The sequence below is a fragment of the Lepisma saccharinum genome, chromosome 1, assembly GCF_977018435.1.
Source record: "Lepisma saccharinum chromosome 1, izLepSacc3.1, whole genome shotgun sequence".
NCBI lineage: Eukaryota > Metazoa > Arthropoda > Insecta > Zygentoma > Lepismatidae > Lepisma > Lepisma saccharinum.
The window spans coordinates 168,887,830-168,912,655 of record NC_139229.1 but is presented as its reverse complement, the minus strand read 5'-3'; the positions used below and the strand labels follow the sequence as shown (position 1 = coordinate 168,912,655).

General features: G+C 38.3%; 1 long non-coding RNA gene across 2 annotated transcripts in view; it reads right to left on the bottom strand.

The window, feature by feature from the left end:
• Positions 1-23,092, bottom strand: part of LOC145989993 (uncharacterized) — a 44,175-nt gene extending 21,083 nt beyond the window's left edge. Inside the window, exons 1-4 of one of the 2 annotated variants that reach the window (XR_014441911.1) lie at positions 22,979-23,092; positions 21,661-21,774; positions 20,714-20,883; positions 7,128-7,219 (exon numbers count right to left, since the gene is read on the bottom strand). This is a non-coding gene — a long non-coding RNA (uncharacterized LOC145989993). The remainder of the gene's footprint in view (positions 1-7,127; positions 7,220-20,713; positions 20,884-21,660; positions 21,775-22,978) is intronic. The other variant, XR_014441914.1, reaches the window with a different exon arrangement.
• Positions 23,093-24,826: the final 1,734 nt, after the last annotated feature.

Genomic DNA, 24,826 nt, shown 5'->3' with positions numbered 1-24,826 from the left:
TTGTACGAATATTAGAATCTAATCTTGATTCGTGTCTCTGAGCTTTCTCAGCGGAGGCATGCATATTAGTGGCAAAGTCCTCGGGAACAAGAATCATTTTTTTCACGCTCATTGTGAAAACAATGCACTACCTAACGCTGATATAATCGGACCGATTAAAAATGGTAAAAAGCCGGCGCCTTTTTGAATTAATATTTTCTTTTTCTTTTTGAGCGAAGTGCCCTTCGCCGCTAGTTAACGCAAACTGGCCTTATACTTTCGAAGCTTGGTTTTTTGTACCTCTGAAAGCGGAATATTACCGCGTACTGTATTGGCTGCACATTGTCCTAGTTCACGAACTAGACCTGGAGTTGCTCATTGCAAAAGGCGTTTCTGTTGAATAGGTTTTAATTTACACAATAATTTAAGTGCCGGAGCATGTTCTTTTAGTTGTGATGTCATTCTGACGTTCGCACAAGAAATGGTTTGTTTACATGCTTTCCAGTGGCATAAATAGTCAATTGTTCATCGGGGAAAATATGCGCCCTCATACGTAAAATTTCAGGTGTATTTTGTGTTAAATCGAACATTAAATAACTGTGTGGTGTTTCAGTTGCATCTTGAAAAGCTTCCAAAACACTTTTACTATTGTCAGGTTTGAATTGTCGTGCTAAATGGTATATTTGGTGTTTGTCACTTGGATTTTTGAATATCACATGATAGTGTGAGTTGAGGCTTATGTCTCTCATTTTAGCACCTTTGTGAAATAAGTTTTGTACTATAAAAATAACACTTATATTTTTGTGATGAGAATATTTCGTAAATATATCTGCAACAGCTGAATCTTCGCTGCTTTCATTCATTAGATCATCAATGACAATTAATCCAGGAGTTTCAATATCCATATTTGCTACATCAGGGATTCCTTCAATAAACTGAATATTTGTATTTTGGCTTAATTTTAATCTGAGAGGAACCGCACCATACGCCCATATTACTGTCTTTGGAACTTGTGTAAACATTTTATGTTTATAAAATAGAAGCTTATCCACAAAAGTGGTTTTTCCTCTTTGTGACGGCCCACAAACCATCATTGCAAAAGGGTGTGTAAAACGCAGTTCCATATTGAACAACACACTCTGCTCAGATGCAGAAACAATTTCAAAATTGGCTTTTCGTTTGATTTTACGTGGGTTCTCAACAACTCGCTTTTCAATTTCCCCTTTGACCAGTTGCTTAAAATAATCAAAATTAATCTGGAGTCAAGTTCTGTAATTCATGGTAATGCCCCTTACTTTAATAACATGTTTCTCATCCTGAGGATCATGTTTGTTCACCATCTTATATGCATAGTTTTTGGGACCACCACCCAAAAAGCATGTAATTTGGTAGGGCTCTTTAATCTCATCCATCATTTCAGCAAGAAATGAGCCTGTAGGAATAAGATTTTCATGTTCATTTTCTACATAGAACACAGAGTCTGTATCCACGTAGTGAATACTTTCCTTGACTTTGTCCATAAAAAAATACAAATGCATTCTTCCATAAGCAGTAATAAACGCAGAGACAAGTACATTTGAGAGTACTAACAGTTAATTTTTGCTTTCCAGATCAATATAATTCACTAATAAACAAGATTCAGAAATAGAGAGAACATTACTGATTTCATACTGTGGATTAAACACTATATCATGGAATTTCTGTTCTGTATTTACAAAAATAGACTTAGTTTTTAAAGTATTTTCTGAGAATTTTCCAAAAAGTGAATTCAGCAGAATTTTGGAAATAAAACGAAGCCCAGGGTTAGGTGCAATTTCATCTTTTACAAGTTGAATTCCCTCATGATCGAAATAATCTTGAATATACTTGTTTTTGTCATGTTCTGAACTGCAGCCGGAAGGCTATCCTGAAGACTGTTGTTTCAGTCTGAGAAATGTGTCTACATAGTCTTTGAACACATTATCATTCTGGTCAGCCGAAGGAAAATCCCAAATTTCATATATTTTGTACCCTTTTTTTACAGCCAGTTTCAGTTCTTCCGATACCCAGGTGCCATGTAAGTATCTTTCTTTATCTGCATGTGTACATTGTTCTTGATTCTCGCTTTGTGCACAAATTCTGCATAAAGCAAACATTAATTTGTTATTGCATGACATGCCCAGTACTGGTAAATATAAATCTTTAGGGGGGAGAATATCACATTTTACAACCCCAAACACATTATCCAAGGTAGGAAACTCTGACGTGTAAATCACTGGTTTCCCTGTAGGCATTTTTCTTTGCTTCATCATTGCAGGGTAAAGGGAAACTACATCTAGCGGTTTCATGCTCGTATTTTCATTCTCTTGTTTTTCATAAACTGCCCTGAAAAGTTCAGTGCATCCCCCATTAAAAGCTTGTTTTGGGATAAGTGGGTTATTCAGGGAATAACAATTCTCAGCAATGAATTTGCGTAATTCTGGATCTTTTTTAATTTCCTCATTAAATTCACATTCCCATTTTTCTACAGCCGTGTACCTTATTTGCTCTAATATTTCTTTACGGGTAACAGTACATTCGTACCTATGGTCAAGGGTCTCGCCAGTCTCGTTAAGAGGCTTATCTCTGTTTTCAGGAAGGCAAATCCGAGAAGCGTGGAAATAACAACCATGGAAACTATAAACAGTTTTGCTTTCTTCATGGAGCCTGTCCAACTTATAACGACCTATTTTAGCCTCCCCCAGATTACCTGCATGTCTTAGAGTGATCTTTTCAGTACTTTCCACCCACTTTAATGCAATTAGAGATTGCTGGTCTTTCAGATATTTACTTCTAAATATCAAAGAAGCTAACGACGCAAGAGTCGAGCAGCAAACAAAGCACTGTATTCCAGTCAGATCTTCGATCAGATTAGAGAATTTAATACATGCAGCAGTAAAAATTTCCACATCTTTAATACAGTATTCGCGCAACTCTTTTTGAAAATCAAAAATTTTCCCTGCTTGCACTGTTTCCTCATGCCATTTTAGCATCTCTTCTCTTTCTTTGGGGGACTTTGAATCTATATCATAATAATGAATGTCTGGGAATGGACCCACATAATTCTGATTTGCTGGGGTGGAAAACAAATATGGAAAATCGCCTTTCTGCAAATCTTCTGCTATACCTGCCGCAAAATTAGTTTGGTATTGACACTTGTGAACCACGTGTTGAAATCGGGTCTACGTCACTGCGGGAGGGTGGGTTGCTGGCATGCGAGCCAATCAAAATCTTCCCAGTGCTTCACCCAAGCCCTGGTTACCTAGCAACAGAAAACGTTTTTCTCGGTGTTGCCGCTTGTCGGGCGATTCTTCTTGCGATCAGATTTCATGTTGTTGAGAGAGGACGTGTTGTTTGTTTGTTGCGTTACTGTGATATTTTAACCAGTCCGTTTGTTTAGTGTTTATTGAATTTAGAGTATTCTTTGTTGTATATAGCGTGTTGTTTTAGTGTGTTATTTTTTGTACATAATTTTCTGTGTTCTGCTTGAGTGTGTCGTGTGCTTGTGTGAAGAATGTCAAGCACAGGAGGCAATACTCGAGATGACAATGTACCAAAGAGGCCATGCACTAAAAGAAAAAGGAATTCTTCTCAAAGGACAAACGCGGGAGATGGTTTGTTCTGAGCGCAAATAATTTGAGCAAGAGAAAAACAATGGGGCTCCAATCATTTCTGTAAATAAAGTTCTGGACAGGACTGCTGCTGCTTTCGGCGTGTCTAAGAACACTATTGTTACCACAGGGAAAGAAAAATATAATGTGGTAGAAATTAATAAATAAATAAATGCGAGGCTTCAAAATTGGAAACCCCAGGAAAGATGAGGAATATCAGTAAACGCGTGACAAATTTAGATACTTTTCAGCAAGATGCTATTCTCGCCATATTTACTCTTATTATAGGAGAAAAGATCATCCCACTGTTGGGAAACTGCGCGTTTCGTTTAAAGATTCGGCATTTTTTCAAGGTGGGGAAACATCTTTAAGGACAGTCATAAAATATCTGGGATTCTCATACAAAAAAAAATAATGGTCCCAAAATAAAGTATGGAGGCATATGGAGATGTGGAGGTAGGTAGAGCTCCACACATTCTCGACCTCGACCTAGGCCATATTATGGAGGTGATGTGGTTCACCAACCGCCTTTACCACAGGTTTGCCCCAGGTACTCACTTGGGCTGGGTCGACCTCGGAGCCGCTCGGGATATTTGAAAAAGTTCCACAAACCAACGCGGGTCTCACTCGTGAAAGTCAGATGCCCCACCAACTGTACTTTGTGCACTTCAGTTGCGGTGTAATTGAAAGACGGGCAGACTTTAACGGCGACTTCGGAAAGAAATGATTTGTGAAAGTGTATATACAGAATGGATTGAAAAGGTAACCTGTAAACAATGCTCGTTTCATTAATTCGTTCATGTTGTAAGGGAGATGGAAATGAATAGAAAAAACAATAACACATTCATCATTGTTGTCATCATTGTTATTCCATTTTCCTCGAAAAACAATAACACATTTCATCATTGCTGTTCCTTTTCATAACATGTTTTCCTCGACACAGCGTCTGATGCTGCAGTGCGTACTGTACCGCATGATATGGCAACACCGTGACGCGTGTTCCTTCAGCTCTCAATACCAAACTAATTTTGCGGCAGGTATAGTCCCCGACTTGATGGCAGATCTTTCAATTTCATGAGCATGAAATTCAACGAGTCTCTGAACACTATTTTCTTTGTAATTGACATCTCTATTATTTTCCTACCCTGCATAATTACGGATGGGGTAATATTCTCTTTAGTAATCAGGTAATTTAAAACAAAATGAGAATCATATCGCCCTGATTATATGCAATACACACAATTTCATCAAACCCTTCCCTCGGAGTTTGTATATATTGCATAAATTCTTGAATATTGGGGAAAATATGGACACGGGGACCACACATCTCGCAGAAATCTACATCAGTGTCTTTACAGATATGACAAGCTTGCTTAGCAACAGCCAGATTGACTTCGTGTTTCTGACTTTCCTCTCCCTCTACAAGCATACACTCGAAATCATAGAAAATATAAATAAATTTTGCACTTGGTTCGGGCTTAATAGGCTGAATATAGCATTTGTGTGCTGGCTCAACAAAAGCATTACAGCTTTTACAAAAGAATTCACGCATTTGTGTGGTGTTTTGCGCAATCTCTTGTTCACTACTTTGTAACATACGTTACATTGGTGAACGGTTTGGCAAACACTTGATTTCCGCCCTTCGGTGCACAAATGATTTTCATAGCATTTCGGGGACAAAAATTTCCTGTTACATGCAGTGCATTTTCTGGGGATAGTGTTAGTGGATTCATTGCCATGAATGTATTCACACAATGAACAATATCTAGTGCATTCAGTATGTTCAGGTTTATTATTAAATCCTACTTGGCATTTGGGACAGTAATAATGTTTCACAAGAAGTGTGGGGTATAACCCTCTGCCCACAAATGCATTGAATGTGCTGGTAACATTGCAACTGATGTCATGCCTGGATTTGATTGGCTGTTATGCTCAGAGCCGCCAGGAGGAAACGAGCACGGTTTGTCTTGAGGCATCGGTCACGGGGGAAAGAGCGGTGTAGCTCTGACTGTAAACGTGTATGGTAAGTGTGGCGATATGATGGGGAATTTACGTAGTGTGGTTCCTTTAAAATTCTATAGTTTATTTGTTCATTTCTTTACCCTATATTAGGTTTTTGTTATTCTAACTTCTCATTAAATTAATATTAGTTTGGGTATTGAGGAACCTATTCTTAGAATTCTCGGTCGTATGGCCGCATTCACTATACACGCATTGACCCCTAATTACTTGTCAATTTAAGTTGTAGAATATAAATTTCAGTTGCATATCATACAGTTGTGTGATTATGGATATATAAAGAAAGGGAGTTTATTTACTTTTTGATTGTTACAATTCTATAAAAGTACTTTGCACTGTTAAAATAAAAAGGAAAAGATCTAAGTTTCTGGTTTTGAATTCGTAACTAATTTCCTAGAATAATGGACTCTGATAACAGCTTGCTTTCACTGTGCCTCTGTATGGTAGATCCTGCTTTATGCAGTTGAGGTTGAGCGTGTTGAATATGAGTAAATGGGCCTTTTTTACAGCTTAGTTGCAGGGGACAAAGTTGACTATATCCAAATGTTGATCGTGATACAATAAATTAATCTGTTTGGGGGCGAACGGTGTTGACCTGATAACTTCATACTCTCTTTCCCCCACTTTCATTGAAAACACAATAATTTGGTACTCTGGACCCAAATGATTCTGAAATTTAACAATATCCTCTACAGTGCATCCATTGGTTGGATCGACGCGTGCTTCATGGCATAAGCGCATAGCCGCTTCTTTGAGTTTATTATCAGATCTTTGAAAGGATTTGATTTTGTTTGTGTTCTTGTCAAGTTTGACTTGCGCAAATACAATAGCGCGTGGCAAGCACAAATTGTCATCGTTAGTCATAATAGTAAAAGCAGTCTGTCTCTGATTGTGATTGTTTATTGTTAGTAGAGGGGCATACTTTCTGTAAAGTGGATATTTTCTCTTCCCTCTACCGCGCTTGGGTTCTACAATATGCGCCATGCATTTCAAAGAGTTATTCACAAAAAAGGATTCATTGCTGTTCAGTACTTTGGTTACATAGTGTTGAATAATTTTAGGATTTAATGCCCAAAGGCTGCACCAAGGGATATAAATATCCTTATTGGTTTCATTGCCGAAAATAATCAAACCAACCTGACTGTCCGGTGACACATCAAATTTTTTTTTTCTCATTAGAAATTGGAACATAGACCCAACCAAATATTCAGGGTCCCCCACAACCTGATTACGTATTTCAATGGATACCTCACGCCCTAGCATTCCAAATCGTCTAAAATATTTTTCTCTTTCATCCACAATTGAAAATTGACTTACCCCCACCCCTAATTGACACATTGCTGTTTGCACTGTCTCACAGAAAAAAGTCTGATCACATGTAGGGATATCGTCGTGGAACACAACTCTGTCACACATATCATAATATGCATTAATGAGTTCTAGTGGGGAAGTATACATTCCAGAGGAAAAATTACTTATAATTTCGTCCGAAGTACTCACCGCAGTGTGGTTAGCCTCAGTGGTAGAGCTTGTAGATGCCATCTTTCACTAAAAGTTCCTTCCAGTCACACGTACACAGAAAATAGAATCACCTGTAAAAAAAAAATAGAAAAATAGTTGTAGTACTTGTTCACATTACGCATATTTGTTTTTTGCTTTGTTTAAATATTTGGTTTACATATTATTTAAAAGCACCGTACATATATGTAACAATTCATTTATCTTAATTATAGTTTCTTTTGAGTTTTTTGTCTTCAACTCTCAGACAATAATCTCAAGTTGATATCTTTTCTGACACAATGGTTCAGAAATTCTTCTCAAACTAACATTTTCTCGCTTTTACGTGCTTTTTTATACTTCATAAACAAAACCGACGCTTTCTCTGATTGGCTGAAATAAAACAGACGCGTTTTCTGATTGGTTGAAATAAAACCGACGCTTTCTTTGTTCTTGCGGTCTAATTCACCTTGAACTCCTTCCCACCATCCTTTGTTCTAGTGTTCTAGAAAACCTTGGCCTACTTTGACAGAAACATGTTCTAGCATGCAAGCGACGCACAGTTTCAAAGATTTGACCTAGATAGCGCATTCCCAGACATCCTTTGTTGTCTGGTTCAATCCCTCCTCTGCCCTACAGCATTGCATACCTTTCACCTGTTCTTGCGTTCTGATTAACCTTGGGAAAACCGGTTCTGATTGGTCAATCGGGTTCTTTCTTTGTTCTGGCATTCTGACATCATTTGACCTAGATCGCGCATCCCCCAAATTCCTTTCTCGTCTACCCTCAGCGTGGAGTTCACAGTCTCCTGTTTCAAACCATCGTCTTCCATAACATAATAACATACATTATTACATACGTAGTACACTGACCATTTATTACCGTTACATATCGAGGGTTCGAGTACCGGGACCATCTTCTTTCGTACCATTAACACCCTTCATAGCGGTTCATAAACCGTAAACTCTTTTCAATATTATAAACATTAATATTATTGATTGATACATTACATACTTTGCAGTAATGAATATAAAATCAAATGCATAGTGTTAAGTACCCTTAATTACCTTCTATATACATATTTTTCATAAAATAAATAATTAAAAATTCCTAAAAGTTATAAACATGCAAATACATAAATATAAATTATTCTAATGATATGCAAATTTATTCAAATTATTTCTTAATTATATGCAAATTAATTAGCACCCGTGCACTAATTGTCCTTGGCTGGGACATAAGCTACTGACAGCAGATATTATTTTTCTTTTTCTCAAGACTTGATAAAGGTTAAATTCAGAGAATAAAAATAACAAATATCACAATCGTTCATCTGATTTATAAACTTTAGGCTAAAAGATTAAAAATCGGCAACTTACGTGTGTGAGTATGAGATTTTTCGTACTACGTTTCGGAGGTTACACTACCTCCTTCTTCAGGTTGAAACGATGTTATTCAGACACCTGACATGGTGCCTCGTCGTGAAAGTGAAGGTTAAGGATTTAGGTTAAAAAGTTGCATGAAGGACACTTTCTAAAAAAGAATATAAATTACACATCTAAAACCGCGCAATACTATAAAAAACAAAAGAACGTCCAAGGCTGAAGTCGGCGAACTCTATTCAGCCTTGGACGTTCTTTTGTTTTTTATTGTATTGCGCGGTTTTAGATGTGTAATTTATATTCTTTTTTAGAAAGTGTCCTTCATGCAACTTTTTAACCTAAATCCTTAACCTTCACTTTCACGACGAGGCACCATGTCAGGTGTCTGAATAACATCGTTTCAACCTGAAGAAGGAGGTAGTGTAACCTCCGAAACGTAGTACGAAAAATCTCATACTCACACACGTAAGTTGCCGATTTTTAATCTTTTAGCCTAAAGTTTATATTTAATTGTGAGTAATTCGCACATTATCAGTATGTTATCGTTCATCTGATTTACAAACTGAAGTCATAGGAGCAGGAAGTAATTAGAATATTCCCCCAGCTTCAGCTATGAGTGGGAACAAGGGGTGATAAAAAAACTTTATTAATTTGAATGATATTTCTACATTTTCTGTGTCCTATATTAACTTAATAAACCCCCCTCCACACACACACACATGCATATAATACTGTTAAACTTTTGAAAATGGACTTGCTTTATAAAGCTTCCGCTGATAACCCGTGATGTACCCCCCCCCCCCCAACCTGCAGATCAATTCTGGCTACGGGCCTGAAGTGAAATATACTTGTATTTTCCATGTTTCCTTCCAACAAGAAGTAGATAAAAGTTATTAGAAAGACAAATTTGAGGTAGGAAATTATAAATTTGCGCTTTATTTTTTCACGAGAGTGCTACGAACGCTGTTTAAAATCTGAAGTGCTTGGAATATCACCCTATAAGGGATTAAATAAAGATGAATGCCAATCCTGTGTTGCGAATTGCTCACCTTGAAAAGCCCAAATGAAAACACCATGAAAAAGTTCTTGCAAACTGACTGCTGTGCAGTCACAAGTAATAAGAGGCAAATGATTGATTGTGCCAGCAATACGACTGTTCTCAAACATATTTTTATTCCTGCTTTTCTTATTTTGCGTCACTTTTCTGCCTCTTTGGGCAAATTGTAAGGATGAGCACGAATGCTGGTTAGATGAAATTGAAGACGGGAGACACACACCCATGCCCACCTCTAAATGAAATTTATGGATATTCACAATGAAATGAAATTAAACACTGAAGCTCAGGCCAGGATTTGTACCTGGAATTTTCTTTCGGATTGACCGCTCAACCACCTTGACCACTAAGGTGGGCTCATGTCTCAAAATCACAATGATTGACTTTCTGGCTCCGGCACCTCTTTCTACACCTTCGATTTCAGGCACATTTCAAATATTTTCGTGAAAATATTTAGTTACTCATAACAAACAGTGTTTGCAAATAGCGCGAAAGTTAATTTTTTAGATCTATGTGCTACGAAACTTGCATTTTTTATAAAATTAAAATTCCTTGCGTAATGTCAAAAATGTTTTTCAGAACTTCTATGATGGCGGATGATGTATTCATGTCACAGGTGCAAGTCTGAAGATTTCGGATCATGGATTCATGCCACAGATGCAAGTCTGATTTTTTTTATTTTTCTTATTATGATTGACTTGTGCAATGGGAACATTTGCGATTGCGATATGTTATCTGTGTGATATATTGGCGGATTGGACATTTCAGACATTGGACTTCATTTATGCGACTTCAGAAATTGGAATTAATTATTTCTTTTTGGCAACTGCAGGCTGTAAAGGGGAGGGTTGTTTTTTTCTAAATGACTTGTGGGATGTAATAAACTGCGACTTCTTATTTTTATGATGGGAAGGGAGTGGAGGGTGGTATTCTGTGGAAAAGGACAACAAGGACTTTCAACGTAGGATTTACTTCATTTTTGGACTTACAAATGTACTTCGACCAGCAATTCAGTGCCTGGTCTTGGTAAAAAGAGGTAAGTTACCTTCTTAGGTTTAATTTTAGCCTTCATTTTTGGTATCTTCATGTGTCAATGCGGGAAAACAGTGAGAAATAGTGTTGGGGGCAGCTGACTTCGGCCAATTTCTAACATGCCTTTGAAAGGGACTGTATAGATAAAGGTGGGGCCATGGTAGCGGTAGGGGGCAGTAAGTCAATTACCCCAGGGACTGAGCCCGGAATCGGTGGGAAATTTGGACTCAACAATTTCGAACGACAAAATCTCAACTTTAAATGGCTGTACAGTCGTAAATACTTCTTTCCGCACTCCAATTTTTTTTATTCACAATTAGGATCACATAATCTTCATAAAGAAAAAAAATTTGAAAATTAGAGGGTGTAGAAAAGGGTACCCGACCCGACTTTCTTACCAAAGAACTCAATAAGAATGCCCTAGATAAACTTTTCTTGCAAACTTTGTGAGGTGGAGAATTTTCATTTTAGAAAAAAGGAAACTGAATGTTAAGCACACAAATTACCTCGTGCCACGAGTAATGTAAACATTTAGACCAAGTCATGTATGATTTACAACCAATGTATGGCAACTAAGTTCCCGCCGCTTTTTTTAATTGGAAAAATCTCTATGACATTAAATGCGTTTGGCACGAAGGTGTACATCATGCGAAAGAGAATATATTGTTCTACCTAAATTTATGTTTCTTTGTTACTAAGACACATTTTTTTGTTATTTACAGATCATTAAAATGGAATATCAAGTTGAGAAGAATGAGCATTTTCGACACCACCTCCTTTTTGCCTTTAATCAAGGTTCTAAGGCCGCAGAAGCTGCTCGCAACATTTGTGCTGTGTATGGAGTGGGTGCTATAGCTGAAAGAACCGCCCGTGATTGGTATGCGAAGTTCAAAAAAGGAAATTTTGACCTCAAAGACGCATCTCGTTCTGGCCGTCCAGTTGAGTTCGATGAAGAGCGATTGAACCACCTGTTGCATGAAAATCCACGTCAAACAACAAGGGAACTGGCAGAGACAATGGGTTGCTCCCACACTACTGTAGAGAAGCATCTTCACTCGATGGGAAAGGTTCAGAAGTGTGGAGCATGGGTGCCTCACACTTTAAGTGTCACCAACAAAAATCAACGAGCCACAATCTCCGCTGGTTTGCTTGCTCGGCACCGTGCAACCCATGGACACAAGGAACGATTTCTTCACCGAATCGTTACTGGCGATGAAAAATGGTGCCTTTACATGAATATGAAGCGGCGTAAGGAATGGCTGAGCCCCGGAAAACAAGCGACCCCACGTGCGAAACAGGAACTGCATCCGCGTAAAACGATGTTGTGCGTATGGTGGGACTGGGAAGGGATTCTCCATTTCGAATTGCTTGAAAGGAACCAAACGATCAACGCGGAACTCTATGTGCAACAAATGGAACGACTCAACACGGCTATTCAAGAGAAAAGACCGAATCGGCAACATGGTGTTCTTTTGCTGCACGACAATGCCCGCCCTCATATCGCCAATATGACCAAGGATGCCATTGAAGCTCATGGTTGGGAAGTGCTGCCACACCCACCATACTCTCCAGATTTGGCACCAACGGATGTTCACCTCTTTCGATCTCTTTCAAATGCTATGCGGGGAGTTTCGTTCAATACTGATGCAGAATTGAGAGCTTGGTTGGATGACTTTTTCGAGTCTAAACCACGTGATTTCTACCGACGAGGTATTGAAAACCTTGTTGAACGTTGGCAAAACATTGTAAACAACACAGGAGAATACATTATTGATTAACTACTTGTATCTGTTTATTGAAAACTAACCTTTTAACACCTTCCTTAAAAAACGGCGGGAACTTAGTTGCCAATTTATCGTGTAGATGATGGCCTTGTCTCTTCCTCTACTCGACTATTACAAATTATGACAAGTTGCTAAACTATATTCACAAAGTTTCACGGGGAAACACTAATAGAGCAAACGTAATTTGTGGTTTGCTTGAATTCTGAAGAATAAATATTATGAAAATGACAGATTGTTAAAAAAAAAAAGCGAGCATTTTTTGAGAACTCTATATTTGAAACGTAGGTATAAAAACTGGGATGATATTAATTGTGCAAAAGCACTGGACGTTCTTTACATTAATGCTGCTACAAACAACTCCAGCCCTCTGAGAGCCAGGGCCTACCAAGTAACTTTTCTTCGGGTGACTCATGATCTGCGCGTCGAGTCCCATCGCTGATGTTTTTTTACTTTGGAGACCGGAGACCGCCACACGTTTCAAGTAGCTCCTCAATTGTCCTCACGATGCTGGGTCAACCTGAAATTTTGGGGCTTCCCACCGGGAGCAGGACCACTCGCTCCAAAGCTAGAGCGCTAACTACTATGCTACGCGTGGGGCCTCTTCACAGTAATAGGTATGCTTTCTTTTTAACCAAAGTATTTTTTTCTTTTCTAATATCATCTACCATCATAGTCACAATCAGCCCAAAGAACAGAAAAGTGCGTCTTTTTATCATTGTGGTGCCCATTTGCCTAGGAGTTTTAGGAGTTCTTAGTGCCTACAAATCCGCAACCATACTAGTTACTTTCTAAAACGAGAGCGTTATTAATACGTGCTTTGCACTACTTGAAGTACCAAACACTCGAAGACAGTTTCATATTACCAGCAGAGAAACCTTGCCATGGTTGTAAACACGATGGCTTGAAAAGAGCTCAAGCAGTCCTTCAAGACTTTGATGCGGCCTCTTCTTTTCATCTTTTCTCGAATTGGCCAGATCATAAATTCCAAACGCGAGGCGGCACACCCTCAAACTTGTTGTCCCTCAGCTTGAAGAGTAGACAAACAACCATTTTATGGTGCCTGTCCTCTGTCGAGCAATGATACATGACAGGAAATCGAGGAAAGTTGGATTCGCAAATACCTCGCTGTTCCTTGTCGGTGAATTCTGACTGATGGCTTGACAAGAATCGACACAGTTGTCCATTACGAGAAATCAACTTTGTTATGGTGGAATCTTTCATTTCACAGGAATTATGTTTTTCTTCCCTATTCGATTGCAATCTTGCTTGCACAACAATGAATGAACGACTGACTTGAAAGCGCGAGGCCCTGTGCGGTGGCATGCATCGCACACCCCTAACAGTGGCCCTGTATCGAGTGTATTTGCATGCAATATATTAAGTCGATTGCAGTTGGTTCTCCGGCGCAAGGCACAAATGGCTTTGCGTCCCTCTTCCAACTGAAAAAAAGGAGGCCCTCACAGATGGTAGAGACGTTGACGGCATTGTGAGGCTTGGAACAAACATCTACCTGTACCAACCAAGTCGCATTGGGACCGTTTAACCACTGTACCCACTCAAGAATTACGTCAAATTTTTTTTTCATCCACAGAATTCAATGTTTTATGTAATGTAAAAGTGGTTACAGCGTTAGGAAAGCACAAATAACGGAGATATTTAATACCAAAGAATGGCACACGTAAGTTAAAACATGCATTTTCGAAGCTTTTTGTTAGTAAAGACTGTTTGTATGTATACTAAAATAGTGAAAGAACATGCCGAAAATAACAATCAGTACCAAACCTAACCTAACTAAGTAAAATTATAGCTGCTGTTGTGGAAAGTCATTTTTGGTGCTATATTCACTTGCATGAAGCCTTCAGGCTGTTCTGCTTCACAGTAAAGTAACATGCTAAGGTAACAGACGTACTTTACTTCACAATAACACATTTCCGAGAGCCAAAATCACCTGAAAACGTTCATAAACAACAAAATCTTCATAAACCATGCAAGATATTTCACTTTCTCTAGGGAATACAGAGGGTCTTTTCAGGATCTTAAGAGACGTATAGGTATTGCCCAGGAACTCTCGACAGAATTATGGAAGCTATTGCACCGACAGGAAAGATTATCAGATGTCCTAACTTCACGGCATCAAAATCAACACAAGGATGTTCACAGAGACTAATTCTAGGTCCAGAATTGTGGAATCTAAGCTCGGAACAATCTCTAGAATATTAGGAAATATTTCATGATCAAAAGCACAAATAGACTAAGCAGACGATGTAATAATTGTAATATAAGATAATTCAAGAACAGAGTTGGAAAGGAAGTCCAGTATTGCGATAAACTCTTTTGAGGACTTGTGTGATATGGCGAAATTGATGATTGTCACCCAAGAGACCTACTTTATAATCTTGCAGTGTAAACACCCACAGATGAAACTCAAGGAGAAAATTTTTAGAAGAGCAAAGGATGCTAAATATCTAGGTGAGAAATTACGAGAAATGCAACGGTGACATGAATTATGTAACTTCAAAAGCTGAGTCTGTAATAAATAAATTGGTAGCAATAGGTTCAAATACATTCAAACGCCCTATGTCGCTTATAATCGACAACACAATTGTTTCTTTCTACGGACAAATCTGAGTAGACTACCTAAAATATACTAAAATAACCATCTATTTCACTCTGGACCCCTTAAAAAAGCTAATCCATAGAGCACAGCTGTCTCCTGCTAAAATAACCATATATTGTTAATATGAAACAGTGCAATTGTAGGTTCGGTTCTGTACCCGACTGAAATTCGCCCCTCCCAACAGTAATTTCTGGATCCGCCACTGGCCAACCATAGTGAATATGACAAAATTATCATACAGCATAATGGTACAATAGACAAAGAAACTGAGTCTCTACACTGAAGATTCCAGGTTCGAATTCCCATCTTGGCATGACTATTCCTGTGAATGAAGACCAACTGTTGGTACACATCATAAAACTAATTAAAGGATATAAACTACAAAAATAAGATAAAGTATCTCATGGGAAAATAAACTTTGACTCTTTAAACAAATGCACCAAAATAATACTCTAAAAATAACAAAAAAAAAAAAATTGCCATATAATGAAGGAACTAAAGAAGAACTCATTGTTCACAAAATTATCAAAGTATTTTCCAAAAATAATTGAAATCGTAAACTTATATGAATTAAGAAAGGAACTATTTTTTCCAAAATTCTCAGTCAAAATCTTACTGACTTGCAGAAAAAGCAATGAATGTAAAAACACAATTCGAAGAAACTTCCAAAATATTTCAAAAATGTTCAAATCTCAATATGTGTCCATAAATCAAGTATCAATCAACTTTTAGTGGGCATCTATGCAGAGGTGCGAACTTAAGATAAATTTGTGGGTGGCAAGATCGTCATAAACAATACTTTATATATGTAAATATACAAAAAATGTATCCTTCTACATTAATTGGGGGGGGGGGGGGAGAAATTGACTTGCACCCCTAAAGTCGGCACCTATGAATCTATGATAATATGCTAATGAAACCGAGGAATACTAGCGACTTGCTTCATTTTTGCCTGATTTTTTTTAGCACAACAACGACGTTTTGAAATTTGAAAAGAACAGCTTGTTCAAGGGAGATCAATAACATATATGGACGACTGGAGGATTTTTCCCATGGAGAGGGGTCGAGGTACATCCCCCCCCCCCTAATAGTGTTGCTCACTCTCTCTAAAAAAAATCCTTCAGTTTGAAGTTACCATGTCCCTGCAACGCTCTTATAATAATTAACATAAATGACCGTGACTGAAATGTACACTTTTAGATTGACATCCATTGTTTTAAGTCCACTTTATGCACATATAGGCTAATCAGGACTGGACATATGGTTTAAAGTGGGATCTGAACCACTATGTACCTCCACCGGCTATCGAACCCGGAGATCACTTGATTATAAGCCATAATCATTTGAGGTACAAAATTAAGTTATTAATCAAATGTCAAATATGTTGTATAGGTGACAACAATTGGTGAGTGTTCAGTTTGTGTGCATTAGGTAAAAGAAAGAAATCTCTACTATGCAACCTAAAGATCTACAATTTGAAAAGAAAAATAACACAATGAATATGAAATTATGTAGTCACTTTCTTGTAATTATCAATTCATTTTTTGGGACTGCTTCACTTATCTGAAAATATTCCGTTGCTTTCTTACCCCTCTTTTCATATGCGTTCGTTTTAAATAATACATAACCTACCTTCCGTCTGCCCAGATGCTGTGGTATCAAGACAAAACACTTAGTTATAAAATCCCTTGGGCCGCCTGTGCCCAACAACGAACTGTAACATTTCCTAGCGACTTTTTGTCCTCTTCGTAACAGCCTTAAAAAGTCTGAAATGGTATGTTTACTAGAACAAATATAACGAATTAACAAGGAAACTACCGTCACAATACAACTCGCGTTCAATAAATTCCAGAGAACGACCTGATGATACTTGAAAGCAACTGAAATTTTTGTTCCAATGCAACTTGAAGACAAGAGGAAGAACAAGTAGGCGAGCAACAAAACAGTGTATCAACAGTACAAAGGAAAACATATAATAGACTACTTGAAACACGAGAAGAAACAATTCTTGACAACAAATTCTGAAGAAATAAGGACAAGGGCCACTGACTGCCAACAGTATAGGAAAATAATCGCGGAATCTCTCTGAGAGTAGGGTAAATGCTTGCCTGTTATAAATACCAGGTAACCAACAAAGTTCATGCGGTTTTAGTACAAAGAAGAAAAGGTCCAAAACAAATGTGTTTACCTTATATTTATTCTGCAAAATATCCACCATCCGCTTCTACAACCTGCTCCCATCTGTGTACAAGCATGTAGATGCAATGTTTGAAAAAGTCTTTGTGTAGGGCCGCAAAAAACTGCACCACCGCGTTTTCAACCTCCTCGCGAGTTTGGAAATGTCGACTGCGCATATGGTTGTCCATAGACAAAAAAAGATGGTAGTCTGATGGAGCGATGTCCGGTGAATACGCTGGATGTGGCAGAAGTTCCCAGCCGAGAGAAGAAATCACCTCCAGGGTCATCTTTGCTGTATGCAGTTTAGCGTTGTCTTGGTGGAAAAGAACACGCTTCCTATTCACTAATGCAGGTTGTTTTTTTGCAAGCTGTTCGGCCACTCTTTGCAATTGCACGGAGTACACCTCTTTGTTGATGGTTTTACCACTTTCCAAGAACTCATAATGCACAATCCCAGCCGTAGTCCACCAGACACACAGCAGCACTTTCCGCTGATGAAGAGCAGGTTTTGCAGTTAAAGGTATGGTGTCATGTGACGATAGCCAATGGTATGAGCGTTTCTTGTTATCGTACATTACCCACTTTTCATCACACGTCAAAATGCGGTCCAAAATTGGACAGTTGTTGTTCCTAGTGAGCAAGGAAGCGCAAATGTTCAGTCGTTGGAGACGGTTCGCAGCAGTCAGCTCGTGCGGGACCCACTTACTCAGTTTCCATGATTTGCCAAGCTCATGCAAGTGCACACGAATTGTTTCAGCACTTACCGCAAATCGTTGAGCGAGTTCTTGACACGTTTGACTTGAATCCTCTTCAATTGCTGCCTTCAGTTGGTCCACATCGAGAGATTTCGGTCTGCCCGATCGAGGTTTGTCTGCCAGTGTCTCATCGCCACTCGAGAAGGTCTGAAACCACTTTTGCGCTGTCCGTTCACTAATTGTACCTTCTCCAAATGCTGCACATATTTTTCTTGCTGCTTCCGCTCCTTTTGTGCCCAACTTGTACTCATACAGTAAACACGCCCTGATTACTGCATTCGACACAGCCATGGTTCACTGCGAATACTTGCTCCCGAACTATCGACTGCGACCTGTTATCTACGTTAGCCGACGTGCCAAGGAATGAGCTTTCCGCCAATCACACATACATGTACCCCTGGCGGCTGAACTGCGTACTACCCCACGAAAACTACGGGCAGTTGTAACAACCGCATGAACTTTCTTGGTTACCTGGTAGTAACAGCAATCTCACTTCAGTACCTAACATTTGGAGTTCAATATGACAATGACATGACATAATATGACACTGTAAGAGGTAATGTTTTCGGTAGAATATAGGTTTTGGATAGGGGGTGCTGAAGAAAATTAAGGGGTGTGTAAGCACCCCTTCGTGCCCCTGCCCGCCAACACCTCCTGGGGAACTCCACTGAAAGTAGGCTATTTATTTTGGAGGGTCAATGCTGGTATAATATATATATATTTGCTTCCTTTATTTTCCACGTATTATTTTTTTCTCAAGAAAAGACATTGGTTGAAGTAGATGTCAGTCATGCCCAGCAGGAGATTCAGAGACATGTTTTGATAGGATGTGAAGCAAGCCTGGAATTGATCTGTGCATAGACAATCTCTGCTGTCATTCTTTTTTTGCCTATTGTGCCGAGAGTAGTGACTTGTGAATGTTCGTTATCTGTGACTGGAAATGGAGTGTTCTGTAGGACTTTTAACTGGAGAGGACTGACATAAATACACTTTTGGTAAGATTACCAAAGCCTTAATTAATCTTAACAAACTTAGTGTAAATTATAAAACACTTCTTAGGTCAAGACTACAGGTGGATGGCTTAGAGACAATATGCAAATACCCTTGAAAATAGTTTTTTATATGGTAGAATATGTTGTGATCTTCAGAAGTACCACTTTACTTTTTCTTTAAGTAAGGGAACTTTTAAAATCAATTTGCATCATATGGTAAGGCAAAAAAGTGTCAAGTAAGCCTTATACCAGCGTATCGTAGGCAAGGTGTTGGGTAGAAGTGACAAGTCTGCTATTATTATTAACATAGCAGGAAGCAGAGAAAGGAATGCTGAATAAGTAATTAGGCAAACGTCAGGTGATTGACTTGATAGGTGGTGATGGAATGTGAGGTGGAATCGAGAGAAAGTGGAGACAGTTGTCGAGTGAGTAAGATGGAGTGAGGATCGCAGATTGAGAGACAAGGGAAGTTGGGGGGCGATTATTGAACAGTGAATTCTGACAGGGAGGTCAGATGTGTAACAATTACCCTTATTGAAGGACAATCTGTGGGAATAATTATCATCCAAACGTGAGGCAAGTGATATCCTTTTTTTAACAATGTCCATATTGGTTCAGTCGTGGAGAGTACAAAATCCATTTATTATACATGTAAATTCTTTTGCCATTCCTTTGAACGAAACCTCTTGCACATCTCACATTTAGGCCAAGTGAGTGATAACCATCTGAAAGATAAATGATGATAGCTACGCCACCCAATAGAAGATTCTGGGTCTCTGGTTCGATCCCAACGCAGTATTAACATTGCGTTACGCCAGTTAAATCAATATGCCTGACATGTTGGAGTAAAATTTTCAAATCTGGAGAAAGTGACTCACTTAAATGCCAGAATGGAAATGATGTATTTGTGCCAACCCAAGAAAAACTAAAGGAAATGCATGAAGTCTGTTCTGTTTTTGATGTATCTTCTGTTTCAAAACTGAGGCTCATTGCAGAAAAACAGTGCTCAAACTATTCACATCATACAAGGAGTGCAAAGGAAACTGGAAAGTTCCTTTTCACAAAGTATTAAAACTGAAGAAAAGGAAGGCAAGTGTGATAATCCTTTGCATGGCCAGTACAATCATATAATGGAAAAGAAAAGAAAAATGTAACTTAGTGAAAAAAAACTGTACTTGTTTACTATCATTCGGACAGATTTTGTACATAGCCCCCACGAACCATTTCCGGTAAGGTTAGGTAGGGTCACGTATAGGTTACAATAGTTAAAAATTGGTTTCGAAAAAAATGTGTAGCCCCACACACCATTCTCACATAGCCTCACGAACCATTGACGTATAGCCCTACAGGTGTCCGAAGGATAGTAAACATTTACCAAGAAAACTAATGTTAAAAAGGTCCGAATCATCAGTTTGATTGCTACCACTTGGTCAAGAAAAAATATATGTGATGAACTGAAGGTTTCTGATAATTTACTTAAGAACTTAGTGAAAGAACAAAGAATTCTGCCTGATTTGACAAAGAGAATCAATAGGAAACTGGAGGTGACAACACCAACTGGTCATGGGTACCTAATAAATCAAACCTTTTGCCATGAGATTTCGCAGATTTTCAATTGTCATACCTTGTAATTTCAATTTCTGGTAAGTCAAGTATTAAAACCTTATGTTACTATATTTTCTGAGGCTTTATTTAACCCAAATTTAAAAAAGAAAAAGAAAAGACTAATTATTCTAAGTATGAGATGTAGTTTAACCTTACTTTGCAACGTCAGAAATTAGGTGACATACGTTACCTCATATTGACCAAAACGAGTTGAATCTAAAAGTTGAGATTTTTACTGTGAGTTAGGTTCATGCAGGGCTTCCTTTGTGCCAAATTTCAGAATTTTTCAAGAGGATCCATCTGAGATATTTAACCCCGAAAACTGTCAAAATTCAATGAACGGCCATGTTTGAGCCCATGCTGTAAAAAAGGGTTACATTTCTGAGCACTGATATTTTATATACAGACACCCTGCAGGCAGGTCTACACATGAAAATAAAATCAAGCCTTAGACTAAACCCCTTCATTGAAAAAAATCGGGCTTAAAAATCCATCTTTTTAACTATTGTTAGAATTTCCACCATAATTTTCGTACTTATGATGCAATTTTAAGCAAAACATACTTGAATATCATAGAAAGTATACTTCATTAGTTACAAAATGAATTTTGTTTCATGTCTCTAGCTCTAATAGTTTTTTAGATATTAAGGTTTCTGAAAAGTGCTACATGATCAAAAAAAGCCATGCGGCATGTTGGAAAAATGGCTGCCCCAGAAGAACTAAAGACAATATATTTTTTTGAACATTGGTTTTGATATCGAAAAACATGTACAAACCTATGTACTAAAAATGATTTTTTTCTAACATGGTCATGCAACCAATTATTTTAAAATTGGTTCATTTGGCATGGAATGACCCCTTCGCCTCATGAGACACACTTGGAAGCTTGAAAACTATTTTTTTTCAACGGCTGGATAGTGTTCAGTACTACCTTGGCATATCAGCACCTACCACTACATAAGATCCCATCCTAAATTCAATTTCCAAAGCTGTAGCATCTTCTTGGTTCAAATACTGACCGGGACTTGTCCTTTCATAGTAACAGCACTTATCTTTATCATTGTAATTGGTCACATGTGGCAGGAAAGTAATTTTAAAGAACATGTGAACATGTGTGTAAAAAAAAAATGCACTTACATTGGGCTCAGTAAAACTATCCAAGTTGTTTGTCTTCATCACTTGCACAACCACTCCTCAAATTCTGCCAAGATTAACAGCTTAGGTGATCAAAAGGTAGACTGCAGTTTTCAACTGAAAATACGGAAGGCATTTTTATTTTTATTCAAGGACTAATTCCTGGCCCAAGTTCACATTGCTTAATTCCGAACTAATCATGGTACACATGCAATTCTCTTCTTAACATGATATTTATACCTTTTAGTGTGTGTGTGTGCTTTCTGAAGTATAGGGATGGAAAAATCGGTACTATTATCGTATGAGGGAAACACCTACGAATTATATATTTCGGACTTCTTTACATTGCTAACGTGTTCTTTTCGAATGTGGAACATTTCCTAAAGTGAAATAATGCATATCAATGTCTATTTCTTACATTTACGAGTACTTACTGTTACTTGTTTCGAATCTGTAACACATTATGGCCGTGATAGCATACTGGTTTAGGGGGCGTTCTGAGTGTGTTTTGTCGATTTATGCAGTGTTGCAACCTCGTCCACCGGAAAATATCTACTTTCGTGCCCAGATCTGAAATTATCCTAATACGTCGCAAACCATTGATGTTAGCCTCACAAACCATTGACGGTAGCCCCACAAACCATTGACGTTAGCCCCAAAAACCATTCATGTTAGCCCCAAAAACCATTTTCCGTAAGGTTAGGGTAGGTTAGGTTACGCAAGCATAGTTTAAAAAAAAAAATTAAAAATACTCGACACGTCATGTTCTAGTGAAAACACGGCGAGGCTGAAACACTGGCTACGGGGTTGCATCATCTTAACACACGGAACATTGCACTCTTGTGCAGAAAGCAAATGGCGGGAGCAGAAACAGCATGTCGGACAGAGATTTTTTTCAGAAAACAACATGCATTCACATTAAAATGGATCAAATCTACATTCAGGAACTTCCACAACGCTAAAGAAAATGATTTCCGTAAGTACTTTCTCCTGTAAATTTGAAGGAATCCGTTTCCCTCATACGATAATGTTACCGAAAAATCATTAACCCAAAAATAAGCAGTAGGTAATTATCTGAAGTACGTGTTAACAAATAGAAATTGAACCACGTAAAAATTGCATGTGTACCACGATTAGTTCGTAATTAAACAATGCAAGCTTGTACCAGCTCCTATTTATGGAAATATGATTGACAGCACTAGTGTATGTAACGAACATCTTGTAATCCATGCGTAGAAAGAAATTGTAATGGATTTTTCCTTTAAAAGCAAAGAAACCCTGGCATATTCGTACTGTACAAGGATCTTGTTATGTAGACTACCAAGAGTTGACTTCCTGTCCGAATCAGTACATGTGTAAGTGTTGATATGCCACAATTTGCATTTTTGGTTTGCTTGATAACAGCTTGCTATAACATAAGTTTGATGGGTAATCCTGCACAATTGGGTTGTATTAATACGCATGCGCGAGATCCATGCATTTCGCGAGGCGGAAGATGTACAACGTTGCCAGATCTCTTTGCAGCGTCTTCGCTGCCATTAGGGGTGTGTAGGGGGCAGCACGCATATTAATGAGCAATTGCACATTCCAATATCTACCGGTATCGTGGGTATTTCTTGTTGCAGATTTTTGCGAGGTGGAAGATCTCCAACGTTGCCAGTTCTCTTCTTTTTGGCATCTTCGCTGTCATTAGGGGTGTGAGGGGAAGATTTTTTTGGGTCGGGACGGGAATTTTTTAAATCCCGATATTCCCTGCATTCGGGATGTGAAAAATTAGTCATTTCCGGAAAGGAAGGGATAGAAATTTCCCGAACAATTTCCGATAATTTTCACACACTTCATTTTAAAACGACCATTTGGCATTTCTCGACTGCTTATAATAACGAAAAGTCGGGAAATATTTTCCCGAATTCGGGATCGGAACGGGAAATTTTTTCCCCGATATCCGGGTCCCAACTTTTCAGGATCCCGCACACAGCATTTACATCATTTGAGGAATGTGCGGGATTCCGAAAAGTCGGGACTGGGATCGCGAATAAAATATCTCTACAATGTCACTATTCGAATTACGTTAATTCTTTCCAGATATCTCAGGGGAGGAAAGTGCCCCCCCCCTGCGGTCACCCATGCATAATGTGGACTTTAATCAATCAACCATGCATGCTAACGGGTAGATATTAGAATGTGCAATTGCTAATTAATGACGCATTAGCTTGGTGAATGCGAAACGAAAATATGCTGGCAGCACCCCTGTTCAATCCCTACGCTTTTGATGGCCAATTGTTCTCCCATTTAAATACATAGGGAATTTGATGCAGAGCGTGATTCTATTACATTCATCTTAACTTTAGAAATTATGTCAGATCATGATAGACGATTAATCAGTGCTGTGACACTAAGAATTTTAATGAGACAATTGTCAACAGAACAGACATCGGAACTCAAAAAAAGCCTTAAATTTTTCACAATTTAAGGCCGTACTAAAGGCAATTTTGTGGTAATTTTTCGCTTACAGATGGCAGCACCGTTTGCCATGGCTACCGAGAGCCATGTTGCCAGATCTCCGCGTAAATATAACCAAGGTAGATACATACAGGTTGGTCGATTAGGGTACTCGATGTGAGATGACGCCATATTGGTTAGAGGTGAGTTAGTGGATTAAAAAATAGTAGTAAATCAGGGAAATTGATAATCATGATATTTTAGTTATATGTTCTTCTTACAGAAATATGCAATATCATTATTGGAAGGTAGTAATAGTCGAAATATTAAAATAAAATCCGTTGTTTTATATTAAGTATTTGTTTTAATATTTAGAACGCAGAGAAGAAAATGCAATAATAAGTGTAGTTAAATATTAATATAAAATCCGTTGTTTTATGTTCAGTATTTATTTTAATATTCAGAACGCAGAGAAGAAAATACAATAATAAGTGTAGTTAATTCAAACACGAAACGGACCAAGTAAGGACAGTAATTGAAATAACTGAAAACATTTTGTGAACGCGTTTGAAGAGAATGCTGCGTTGACTCAGACACGTATCCAAGGGGGCGTTCAGGCGGCTAGAGCCCCCCCCCCCGAAAGTTTTCGGTTTACACTAGATAAAATGAGGCTTTTTGGTTTCTTGTGTGTGTGACGAAAATTTAAGGAGAGAAATAATTATCGAGG